Source organism: Giraffa tippelskirchi, chromosome 1 (assembly GCF_054371585.1).
Source record: "Giraffa tippelskirchi isolate mGirTip1 chromosome 1, T2T-mGirTip1v1.2.pri, whole genome shotgun sequence".
Lineage (NCBI taxonomy): Eukaryota > Metazoa > Chordata > Mammalia > Artiodactyla > Giraffidae > Giraffa > Giraffa tippelskirchi.
The window spans coordinates 165,557,309-165,569,205 of record NC_137275.1 but is presented as its reverse complement, the minus strand read 5'-3'; the positions used below and the strand labels follow the sequence as shown (position 1 = coordinate 165,569,205).

The 11,897-nt window shown below is 39.3% G+C and overlaps 1 protein-coding gene across 23 annotated transcripts in view; it reads left to right on the top strand.

The window, feature by feature from the left end:
* TRPM3 (transient receptor potential cation channel subfamily M member 3) overlaps nt 1-11,897 on the top strand; it is an 885,588-nt gene that overhangs the window by 604,313 nt on the left and 269,378 nt on the right. The window lies entirely within an intron of this gene.

Here is an 11,897-nt window from a genome sequence, read left to right as displayed (position 1 = left end):
TCTATTGAGACATGTTTTTCTAACTCCTTTGGTGAAAAAAAAAAAAAATCTTACCCTTAGGTCTCCATTTCATTCTATTGGTAATTAGCATTTCTCTCAATTTAAGGTAGAAATGATCATCCCAGACTATTTCCTTCCCTGTTCTAACAGAGATCTTGCCATCCAAATTACGTGATTTTTTCTTCAAGCAGCTGCATTCAATAACGTTCTCAATAGAACAGCTCCATATGAAAAGCGTTGTTTTTTTTTTTGGAAAGGAGGTATTCGGAAATACAAAAATTTTACTTTTAAGAGTTGTCACATCTAAATTTTAACTTTCATCATGGACTCCTCCCTACTTGGCTGACAGATTTTGCCAAGAAAAAAAGTCTACTATGTGTTTTTGGAAGCTCTAGAAACAAGCTTTTCCAACAAGCTTGCTTCTAACTGTTGAGAGATACAGTTATTTAGTTAGTTGAGGGTAGAGCAGTTGGAAGTGACTGTTCTCAGGCATGCTGTAGAGTTTTCTGAGTTTGGAGAGGAAATTTTGCTTAAAGAAGTATATTGCAAAATGCAGGGGAAATCAGTTCACACCAGTTACAGTCTATAAATGTGCAATAAAGCCACCTCTTTTATCTCTTTCTTCCCCTCTTCTGCTTTCCCCCATCCACTCCTCCTTCATACTGCAGTATTTTCTTCACCAAGAATGACTGACCAAGCTATTCTCACAGTTCTTTCCTAATAAAATTAATTCTGAACAATAGATTGGACAGGAGGATGCTATGTGCAACCTCCACCAAGACCTGGGAAAACAAAGAAAGCGTTAGGTAGTCTTGACCTAGACAGAATCAAGGGCTATGGAGATTTGGTAACTTCCTCATCCACTTAAGGGATACATGTTCCCACAAAAGGTCATAAGAGTTACCAACTCAGCTTAGTCTTCATTCAGAGTATGGGGTTGAATCACATATAGTGTGGATATGTGGATCCTCTGGAACCATGCATTAGTTAAAAGTCATGCAAGTTCTCCCTGTAAGAAAAGTGCTGCAGATGATGAAGTAGTTTAGTGGTCAACAGTCGTTATAGAGGAGTACACCCAGTGACTACATAGATGGTTGAATGATGCCTGTAAGCAACATGCCACAAAGCCAGAGGCATATGGTAAGCGTCTAGCCATTATTTCCTTCATTAACATGCAGTGTCTGTCAAGTAGAGAGCATAAATTTGCTGTAAGAAGAGTATTCCTCTGAGGTCATCACCTGGAGAGATTGTAATTACCATGTTGCCACCAATGCACAAAATGTGTTTAGGGGGCTGATTTCAGACAATTTATCGATCACAAGAGAAAAGCACTCTGTATTTTCTTCAAATAGTGTTTTTGATCAGAAGTTAATCTCAGTTCAGTTCGGTTCAGTTCAGTCACTCAGTCATGTCTGACTCTTTGTGACTCCATGGACTGCAGCACATAGGCTTCGCTACCCATCACCAACTCCCAGAGCTTACTCAAACTCATGTCCATCGAGTCGGTGATGCCATCCAACCATCTCATCCTCTGTCATCCCCTTCTCCTTCTGCCCTCAATCCTTCCCAGCATCAGGGTCTTTTCCAATAAGTCAGTTCTTCATCTCAAGTCCCTGAAATTCAAAAAACAAATGACTTAGTCACAAATGACTCATGCTGGTTTTTAAAACTCCGGTCAGTTCTCAGAAGATAAAGTTTTCCACCACTAAAAATTATGAAAGAATGGAGTACTAGTTTGGTAATGAAGAATGTGGGCTCTGAATGCAAACAGTCTATCCCAGACACATCATATATTTACTGCGTGCCATGAGAAACATTAATTAAATTCTCTGATGGTTTAGTCACTCAATCGTGTCCGACTCTTTGTGACTCCAAGGACGGTAGCCCGCCAAGCTCCTCTGTCCGTGGGATTTCCCAGGCAAGAATACTGGAGTGGGTTGCCATTTCTTTCTCGAGGGGATCTTCCCAACCCAGGGATTTAATCAGGTCTCCTGCATTGCAGGCAGATTCTTTACTGACTGAGCCACCAGGAAATTCTCTGGGCCTCAGTAATTTATTCTGTTATCTAGAAATAATAAAACTACTATTATAAATGTTAAATGAGATGACATATGTAAGTCATCTGGCATGGTGCCAGGCACATTATAGATGTAAAATTAATTTTAACAACTGTTTTTACTACTATCATCATTATTATTTGCTTCAGGCTCTGAAATTTTTTTGAAATATTTTGATTAATGTTCAGAAGGACATACATTTGTGTACATATCTTGGCAAATTACTATAGAAAATCAAACCATACTTTTTCAGTTAACCATTTAAAATATTAATAATTCAAGAAGTTCCAATTCTTTTACCTAGTTGTTAAGCCCAGCATGCAAAGCCACAGTGCTTTGTTTATAAGCTGATCTGTCACTTACTGGTTTGTAATCTGGCTCAGTTTATTTAACTTCCCAGTGCCTCAGTTTCCTCATCTGCAAAATGAAGATAGTAATTCTTACTATATAAGGCTATGCTGCTGCTGCTGCTAAGTCGCTTCAGTCGTGTCCGACTCTGTGCGACCCCATAGACGGCAGCCCACCAGGCTCCTCCATCCCTGGGATTCTCCAGGCAAGAATACTGGAGTGGGTTGCCATTTCCTTCTCCAGCGCATGAAAGGGAAAAGTGAAAGTAAAGTCGCTCAGTCGTGTCCGACTCTTAGCGACCCCATGGACTGTAGCCTACCAGCAAGGATTAAATGGATCAATATGTATTAAGTACTTAGAACAGTACCTGATGTTAAAGCTAAATTAGTATTTGCTATGTTATTACTTCCACCAAGCATTCACTTACCTTAGTTACAGAAGGGGCTTTGCAGTCAGTTAAAATAAGATGCATAATCTTCAAGTTTTATAGAACTGTATTTATACACTCATTCTCTCTACCTGCTCAGAAAATCTTGGTTAAACCAATTGACTTAGCTGAACCTCAAGTTCTTATTTACAAAGTGTACATAAGTGCCTTATGGACTCTTCGGTGGCTTCAGACAGTGAAGAATCTGCCTGCAATTCAGGAGACCCGGGTTCAAATCCCTGGGTCAGGAAGATCCCCTGGAGAAGGGAATAGCTACCTACTCCAGTATTCTTGCCTGGAGAATTCCATGGACAGAGGAGCCTGATTACAGTCTATGGGGTCACAAAGAGTCAGATATGACTGAGCAACTAACTCTTAAAAGGATTAGAAAGAATATAAAATTACCTGGTATACAGCCAGTGCTCAATATATTTATGAAAATCATAGTGATGGGGCAGTGAAGCAGCTACCTTTATTTCCTGGGAATCCAAAGATAGGCTATATTTCCACCGAAGTTCTAGGCTACATAAGATGGCATTAGTGACAGTCACAGATTGAAGGCTAGCACTGCGGACACCTGCTCATCAGTGATTGGAGACATGTGGCTTGTAAACCATCAAATTATACACTTTGACTTCCACATTACATCAACCTCCTACATCTGCTTATTCTAGCAAAACAGAAAATGAACTGTTACCTGGCATCCTCTCTACTTTATCCATACATGACTACTGGAAAAACCATAGCTTTGACTAGATGGACCTTTGTTGGCAAAGTAAAGTCTCTACTTTTTAATATGCTGTCTAGGTTGGTCATAACTTTTCTTCCAAGGAGCAAGCGTCTTTTAATTTCATGGCTGCAGTCACCATCTGCAGTGATTTTGGAGCCCCCCAAAATAAAGGTTCTAACTGTTTCCATTGTTTCCCCATCTATTTGCCATGAAGTTGATGGAACCAGATGCCATGATTTTAGTTCTCTGAATGTTGAGCTTTAAGCCAACTTTTTCACTCTCCCCTTTCACTTTCATCAAGAGGCTATTTAGTGAAGAAGGTGCCATAAGGGTGGTGTCATCTGCATATCTGAGGTTATTGATATTTCTCCCGGCAACTTTGATTCCAGCTTTTGCTTCCTCCAGCCCAGCATGTCTCGTGATGTACTCTGCATATAAGTTAAATAAGCAGGGTAACAATGTACAGCTTTGACATACTCCTTTCCTCATTTGGAACCAGTCTGTTGTTCCATGTCCAGTTTTAACTGTTGCTTCTTGACCTGCATACAGGTTTCTCAGGAGGCAGGTCAGGTGGTCTGGTATTCCAATCTCTTGAAGAATTTTCCACAGTTTGTTGTGATCCACACAGTCAAAGGCTTGGAATAGTCAATAAAGCAGAAGTAGATGTTTTTCTGGAACTCTCTCACTTTTTCGATGATCCAGCAGATGTTGGCAATTTGATCTCTGGTTCCTCTGCCTTTTCTAAATCCAGCTTGAACATCTGGAAGTTCACGGTTCATGTACTGTTGAAACCTGGCTTGGAGAATTTTGAGCATTACTTTACTAGCATGTGAGATGAGTGCAATTGTGCGGTAGTTTGAGCATTCTTTGGCATTACCTTTCTTTGGAATTGGAATGAAAACGGACCATTTCCAGTCCTGTGGCCACTGCTGAGATTTCCAAATTTGCTGGCATATTGAGTGCAGCACTTTCACAGCATCATCTTTTAGGATTTGAAATAGCTCAAGTGGAATTCCATCACCTCCACTAGCTTTGTTCATAGTGATGCTTCCTAAGGCCCACTTGACTTCGCCTTTCAGGATGTCTGGCTCTAGGTGAGTGATCATACCATCATGATTATCTGGGTCGTGAAGATCTATTTTGTATAGTTCTTCTGTGTATTCTTGCCACCTCTTCTTAATATTTTCTGCTTCTGTTAGGTCCATACTGTTTCTGTCCTTTATTGTACCCATCTTTGCATGAAATGTTCCCTTGGTATCTCTAATATTCTTGAAGAGATCTCTAGTCTTTCCCATTCTATTGTTTTCCTCTATTTCTTTGCACTGATCACTGAGGAAGGCTTTCTTATCTCTCCTTGCTATTCTTTGGAACTCTGCATTCAAATAGGTGTATCTTTTCTTCTCTCCTTTGCCTTTTGCTTCTCTTATTTTCACAGGTATTTGTAAGGCCTCCTCAGACATCCATTTTGCCTTTTTGCATTTATTTTTCTTGGGGATGGTCTTGATCACTGACTCCTGTACAGTGTCACGCACCTCCGTCCACAGTTCTTCAGGCACTCTGTATATCAGATCTAATCCCTTGAATCTATTTGTCACTTCCACTGTATAATTGTAAGGGATTTGATTTAGGTCATACCTGAATGGTCTACTGGTTTTCCATACTTTCTTCAATTTAAGTCTGAATTTGGCAATAAGGATTCCTTCTCCTCATACAGTTTTTCTTCTACCTAAAAATTTTCCCCTCCTGAAGAGTTTTTAGTGAATTTGAAATTTCTAAGAACCCTGGAGATTGATACTCCAAATATATTCACTAGAACGTGTATCCTTCAAAGTATTGATCAAAATACTTTTGCACAATTTTCATGGTCTATAAAAAATAATGAATTTGTTATTCAACGAAAATTGATTAAACATCTACCTTGTGCCCAGTGCTGTGCCAAGTATTTATATGTATTTATGTATTTCATGTTTATGACATTAGTATTATTATTCCTATATGACAAAATAACATTTTAAAGCACAGAAATGTAAATAATTTGCCCCATGTCACACAGCTAATATACGATATGTATATAATGTGATACTTAAGAATAGAGGAAAAACTTGAAGAGGCAGCTAGATCTTTTACTCTGTTCCAGGAGAGTGAACACATAAGGACATTGAACTTTGACAGTTCTCCCCATGGCCTCACATAGTTCTATCAAACTCAGAGTTGTCTCTTGGCAGTCGGGTTAGGCAAGGTCAGCTACATGATTTGTGGAGACCAGTATAAAATGAAAGTGAAGGCATTCAGCAGGGATAAGGAAATCAGTACTCCTTCCCCATGACTGACAGCCCCAACCTTCAGTGGATGGGCAAACCAACAGTGGATTGCCATCTCCTCCCTGGTAAGTGCTCAGTATCCAGTGGGGGTGAGACTTCCCATGAAGTTGTTCACAAAACCCACCAAAGTACTGCCAGCCTGAGGCAGGGATAGCTACGTCTTTACCTTGCCCTGAAATACTACAGACCACATGCCCCACCTTGCCCTTGCCCTTGCCTTCAATTATTCTGATTCTTCTGTCTGGACAAAGGGGTGGAGTTATCCACAGGACAGATGACCTGTTTTATCAGGCAGGACAGTCATTTTTTGCCACCATGTGCCTTGTTTAATGGGCTTCCCAGGTGGCTCAATGGTAAAGAATCTGCCTACCAATGCAGGAGATACAGGAGACACGAGTTTGATCCCTGGGTCCAGAAGATCTCCTGGAGAAGGGAATGGCAATCCACTCCAATATTCTTGCCTGGGAAATCCCATGGACAGAGGAGCCTGGCGGGCTACGGTCCATGGGGTCCCAAAGAGTCAGAAAAGACTAAGTTTGACTGAGCATACATGCATGTGCCTTCTTTACCACTTGTTCTCTCCAACAAACTGACATGCAGTTTGTCAAAGGGGAAAATCAGCACCTACTGTCTAAAAGTGCCAATCCTTAGATGGGGGAGGCATGGTTAAATTATTCACCAAGATTGAAGTGAAACAGGCCAACTAACTTAATATGTCTTTGGTCCCCTTCTCGTAACAAGAATGTTTAAAAGTTGAAAGGATTTTTAACAAAGTGGTCAAAAAATTCTAGAGGGCAGATTAACTTTGACCTTCATTAATTAAAAAATAAATAAATAAGATATAACATTAACTTTTCCCTTCAAGACAGCCCAAATTGATGCGCTTGGGTCAAAATGCCAATGTGGTCTGGACACATCGTGATGCAGAATGTGCCATACTTTGGTGGAAGATACAGTTGAAGTAAAGGGACTCATTATTAAAATGTGGTAGGCTATGTGAGAACCACATCTCACATTTGTATCTGTGTTACTACATAGACAGCACACCATGATGTCATAGAACTTTGATCACCAAAGACAATGAGGGATCAATGCAGTGGTTCTCTACTTGGATGCTCAGAATAACCTGTGGGGCCACTACCAATGCCCATGCCCAGAATCATTCCCAGAGGTCTGGGGAAGAACCTGGACATCCAAAGTGTTTTAAAAGTTAGCTCAGTTATTCTACTGTTCAGCCAACCTTAAAAATACTAAGTGATACCAATCTCTTTACCTATTTTACAGATAGGCAACTCAAGTCCAAAGAAGTTGAATTATTTTCTGACAGTCACTCAGTTATTTGACAAAGCTAGTTTTTGAACTCAAGATCCTTAGGACTTACCGTCAATTCTTTTTCTTCTCTGTCTTGTATGACTGGTACAGACTATAGTAGATGTTTTGAAAGGAAGATATTTACTATATGTTTTTTAGTTCCTTTCTGTGAAGAAGTGAAGTGAAAGTCACTCAGTCATGTCCAGCTCTTTGAGACCTCATGGACTGTACAGTCCAGTCCATGGAATTCTCCAGGCAACAATACTGGAGCGGGTAGCCCTTCCCTTCTTCAGGTGATATTCCCAACCCAGGGATCAAACCCAGGTCTCCCACATTGCAGGTGGATTCTTTACCACCTGAGCCTCAAGGGAAGCCTAGTTCCTTTCTAAGGATTTTGAAAACTTTTTAGTAGAATTATAAGATCACTAGTATTTGTTGAGGTTAATAGAACTCAAAAGCTGTGAGCACAAAGAGTTCTTCAGAAAAGTATATCCTAGGTTAATGGAACTATTTTCTAAGACCTTCCCAGTACTTTTGGTGTTCTGTCCCTAATTCTCAGGCTTGACAAACCCCAGTGAAACAGCAGTGAAACCAGCATCTGCCTTGCCTTATAGAGAGAGAAACTGTGGCACAGGAAGAAGTCTTGTACAAAGCTGACAGTGAGTGGAGGAGTTGCATTCCTCTCTTCTCTACGCCAAGCCACATCCTACCAAACTGCATGCCCCTAACATCCATTCCTGGGGATTAAATGACCTAGCAGTTCATTCAGATGCCTCATAAAATCAGAACTCAGGGACAAAAGAAGGTACTAAGATACTGAAGCCCTGGTTTAGGCATTTTCTTACTAGACTGGGTTCCAGGCAACTTTTTAAAACTGACTTAGCAATAATAAGATGGTCTTATAGCAGATGTTGGGTCCTTTCTCAAAGACTCTTCATATCTAGGGCTGAGGCTGTTAAATTATTTAGAGAAGGAAGCAGTGCTGGACTTAATTAGAATCTTATTTGCTTACTAATCATCTCTTCCAATTAATGCTGAGCTGACTTACGGACCAGGTAAGTATAACCTAATTAAGGACTTGTATTTAAACTTCTCAAGTCACCTACATAATTCTCTTCAGGTTTTCCCTTGATATTCACTCTGCTTATTAGATCAAGTTGAGCCCTTTATTACAGTTTTCATATAATTTAGAGAATTATTCCTATGCCTCATTTTCACACTTAGAGCTCTAAGTATTGAGTCAGCCAGATCGCAATCTTTGTTTTCTGATCATTAAGGTGAGGGTATGAGAGGGAATAGGCGAGATTGAGGAGATATAATACTTGGTGTGTGTCTGGGGAAGGGCATGCTATCAGCAGCATCTACGTGACATCTACAACCTTATACTCTTGAAATGCTTTAAGATTAAATCTTCTTGTCTTAAAATTGTCTTTCTTTGCATTATGGAGATTAGATATGAGAATCATCGATTGACATGCACAAAATATATTAAATAAATCCCAGTACCAAACAAAATGCCTCATCACTGGACTATAGCTAACTAAGCAGCTTTGTATACCATGGTGTAGTTTTGGAGGGGTTTTGTAATTGCTCTGTTACTTTCCATTTTCCACCTTGAAATTTCTAGACTATTGAGATTATTGGCAATACCTTTGGAAAACCTTTCAGAAACTGGGAATAAAGCTAGAATGTATCATTTAAACTTCTGATCTTAATCATAGACCTATAGAGAATTAAGAACTAAGCTTCCTCAAGAAATCCATCTTGCTCTAGAAAATTTTACACAAAGGCAATTCTGGCAGAAAATTCACAGAGTACCCCCCTGCAACTAGGGCATATGTGGAGTTTTATATTATTTCTAAACCTTTAGTTTTGGCTTATCAGCATCAATCACCTGGAGCACCTGTTATCTAATATTGAAGAATCATAAAAGCAATATAGAATAAATTACAATGGCATTTTCACGCCCCAAATTTTGTGAGTCAATCAAACAAAAACTCCTATAACAATGACACCTTAGATTTGCATTCCAAATATTTTCTTTCTAGGGATCTTTCTTTCTAGTGGTTCAGCTTGCATATTAAACCACTGTAAGCATTAAACAGTTGGTGCAAAACCAGAGACTCCATGGACTTGGAAAGCTGCTATCAGCAAAATTGTCTCAGGAGTCTGATGCAATGTAATCTCCTTGGCCACAACTTTAATTAAAACCACTCATTTAAAATGGGGCTACAGAGAATTAAAAAATGAAAAGATACTTGTCACAGTTCTCAATAGAAGGAAAGTGGGGCAAATTTCCCACTACATGCTCAGAAGAAAGGTATTAAAAATACTATTAAAATAGGTTTAGCTGTAGTAGTTCCATTACTTAGAGAAAGTACTACTGAAATATACCAATTCATTATTTCTCAGAATTGAAGATGGTTTCTCAGTGAGGGTTAGAAAGATTTGCCATTTACCATTTCCTAAAGTGTAACCAGATTTATTGTCCTGTAGTTATTTTACCTTTTCATTTAAAAGCTGGGCAAAATGATGTGAGTAAAAATTTAGTTTAAAACCACAGACAAATTACTCCATAGTGGGTCAAGTTCAGAATTCTAAAGAAAGATTATTATTATTTCTAATTAAACAGCCCCAGCCTATTCTAAGTAGTGATGGCTGCTTCTGCACTCTCCAGCCTTCACCACCCTGGGTGTTTTGAAGAGAATGCTATCCGATCTGTGGCACCTCTGTGATTTTCCTCCCAGTTTAATGCAGCGAGCCCATAGTAAAGTTAAGTTCTGCTTTGACAAATGAATAGTAACGTTTCTAGTGATGAAGCAGGTTAGGGTGGCTTTAGAAAAAACTGCAGTGAAATCACCTGCTAAACAAACAAGAGAAAAGACTTAACAACTGGAAAAAGGAAAAACTCAAAAATTTTAGTTACCAAAGCCCTCTACCACTCAAACAAAACAAAAACTCTAATTTGCTGTTATAGACTTACTTACAAAATTTCATTTGTAAGTTTGTGGTTTGGAATTCAAAGTGTTCTTGTGAAAATCATGCTTGTATGCATTGGCCTCCAAAGCACCTAGGAATAGATCAAACAGTATAATTTAAAATAGGACTAACTTCTGTTTTACACAGTGCTTTCTTTAGATACTCTTCTTAATCTCATTAGCTCATCACAGTATTCTGCTGTCAGTCAGGGACACTAATGACGGCAGTACAGGTGTGGATAATTCATTTCAGCTCAATTTATTTCTAGAAATTAAAATTAGGGCACTAAAGGCATGAGGGAGAAGGATAGGATTGGTGGCCACAGACAGAGGTAGCAGTTTCCCTCTGGATAGGTACTTTTTATAACCTGTACCAGTCACTCCCCAGATAACTCACAAAGGGCTACTTTGAAAGGTACATTAAAGAGCGAAAGGCAAGTTATGTAGGTCGTGTGGTGTGTAGGTCGTGTGGTGCGAATGTCATTTGTGAGTGCCTATAGTCTAATTTCCATGTGTGGGTTTTCCTTCCAGGTCTTTCCCACAATTGACTCTTTAGTGTTCTGTGTAGTGTTCAGGATCACCCTCATTTCACAAGAGAGGGTCTCAAACTGATCAGATGACTCGCAGGGCTGGTATCTGATGCTTGAGTGTGTCGCTGCACATGATTGTGCTTAGTCACTCAGCTGTGTCTGACTCTTGGTGACCCCGTGGACTGTAGCCCCCAGGCTCTTCTGTCCATAGGGATTCTCCAGATAAGAATACTGGAGTGGGTTGCCATGCCTGCCTCCAGGGAAACCTGTAAATGGGAGCATGCATCACTGCATCAGAGTACTGCCCAGGTCACAGAATTTAGTATACATGTTAGGAAGATTTCTGGTTATTTGTAAGGTGACCCCTTAGCAATTAATGACTTCACAAGTAGACAGTCAAAATTGCTTACCTTGACAACCAAAATAGCTCCTAATTTCTAATCACATTGACCATTTAGCAGGAATGAATTAATTGCTCTGGGTACAACCATTTATGAACCTGAAGCTGCTGATTTTGGCACAAGAATAAACTGTTATATTATTAGTACAGGTCCAGGAGAGGTTACTGAATAACATGATTTTTATGGGTATAAGAATATAATTTAAAAATTGGAATCTCCACGTAATCATAAAATATCCTTTTATCCCTTAGTTTTAATTACCCTCTTATCCCTAAACTGTTTCTTTGAGCTGCTAAACAAAAACATGACAAAACGTAATGGATTGATTCATTTAAATACTTCCATTTTAAAAGATCTTTTATTCTCCAAGAGAAGGACAAAATAAATCTAAAATAATGACCAACATTAAAGGGACAGGGACACCTAGTATTTGTGTTATTTATCAGCTTCTGGATTATAAGGGGTGGGCTGATAGATAACATCAGTAATGTAGTTAATCCTGGATTCCATTGTATAAGAATTAGTCCTGGTGAAAAAAAATCAGGTAGTTGGAATTGAGTAGCTTATTAATGACTGTACTTTCCCATTTCTCATGGCCTGAGTAATTTTCCAGTTTTTCCTCCATTCTTCTCTTTGATTTTTATGTAAAATATTAAAGTGTTGTTTCTTGCCTTTGGCCCAATGATGAACACAAGACACACCACTTAGAATCTTTGGTCTGGGAAAAAGTTGTAATCCTTTCTACTCATGTGGTCCCTTTTGGGAGCTAGTTAAAAATGCAAAACCTCAAGGCC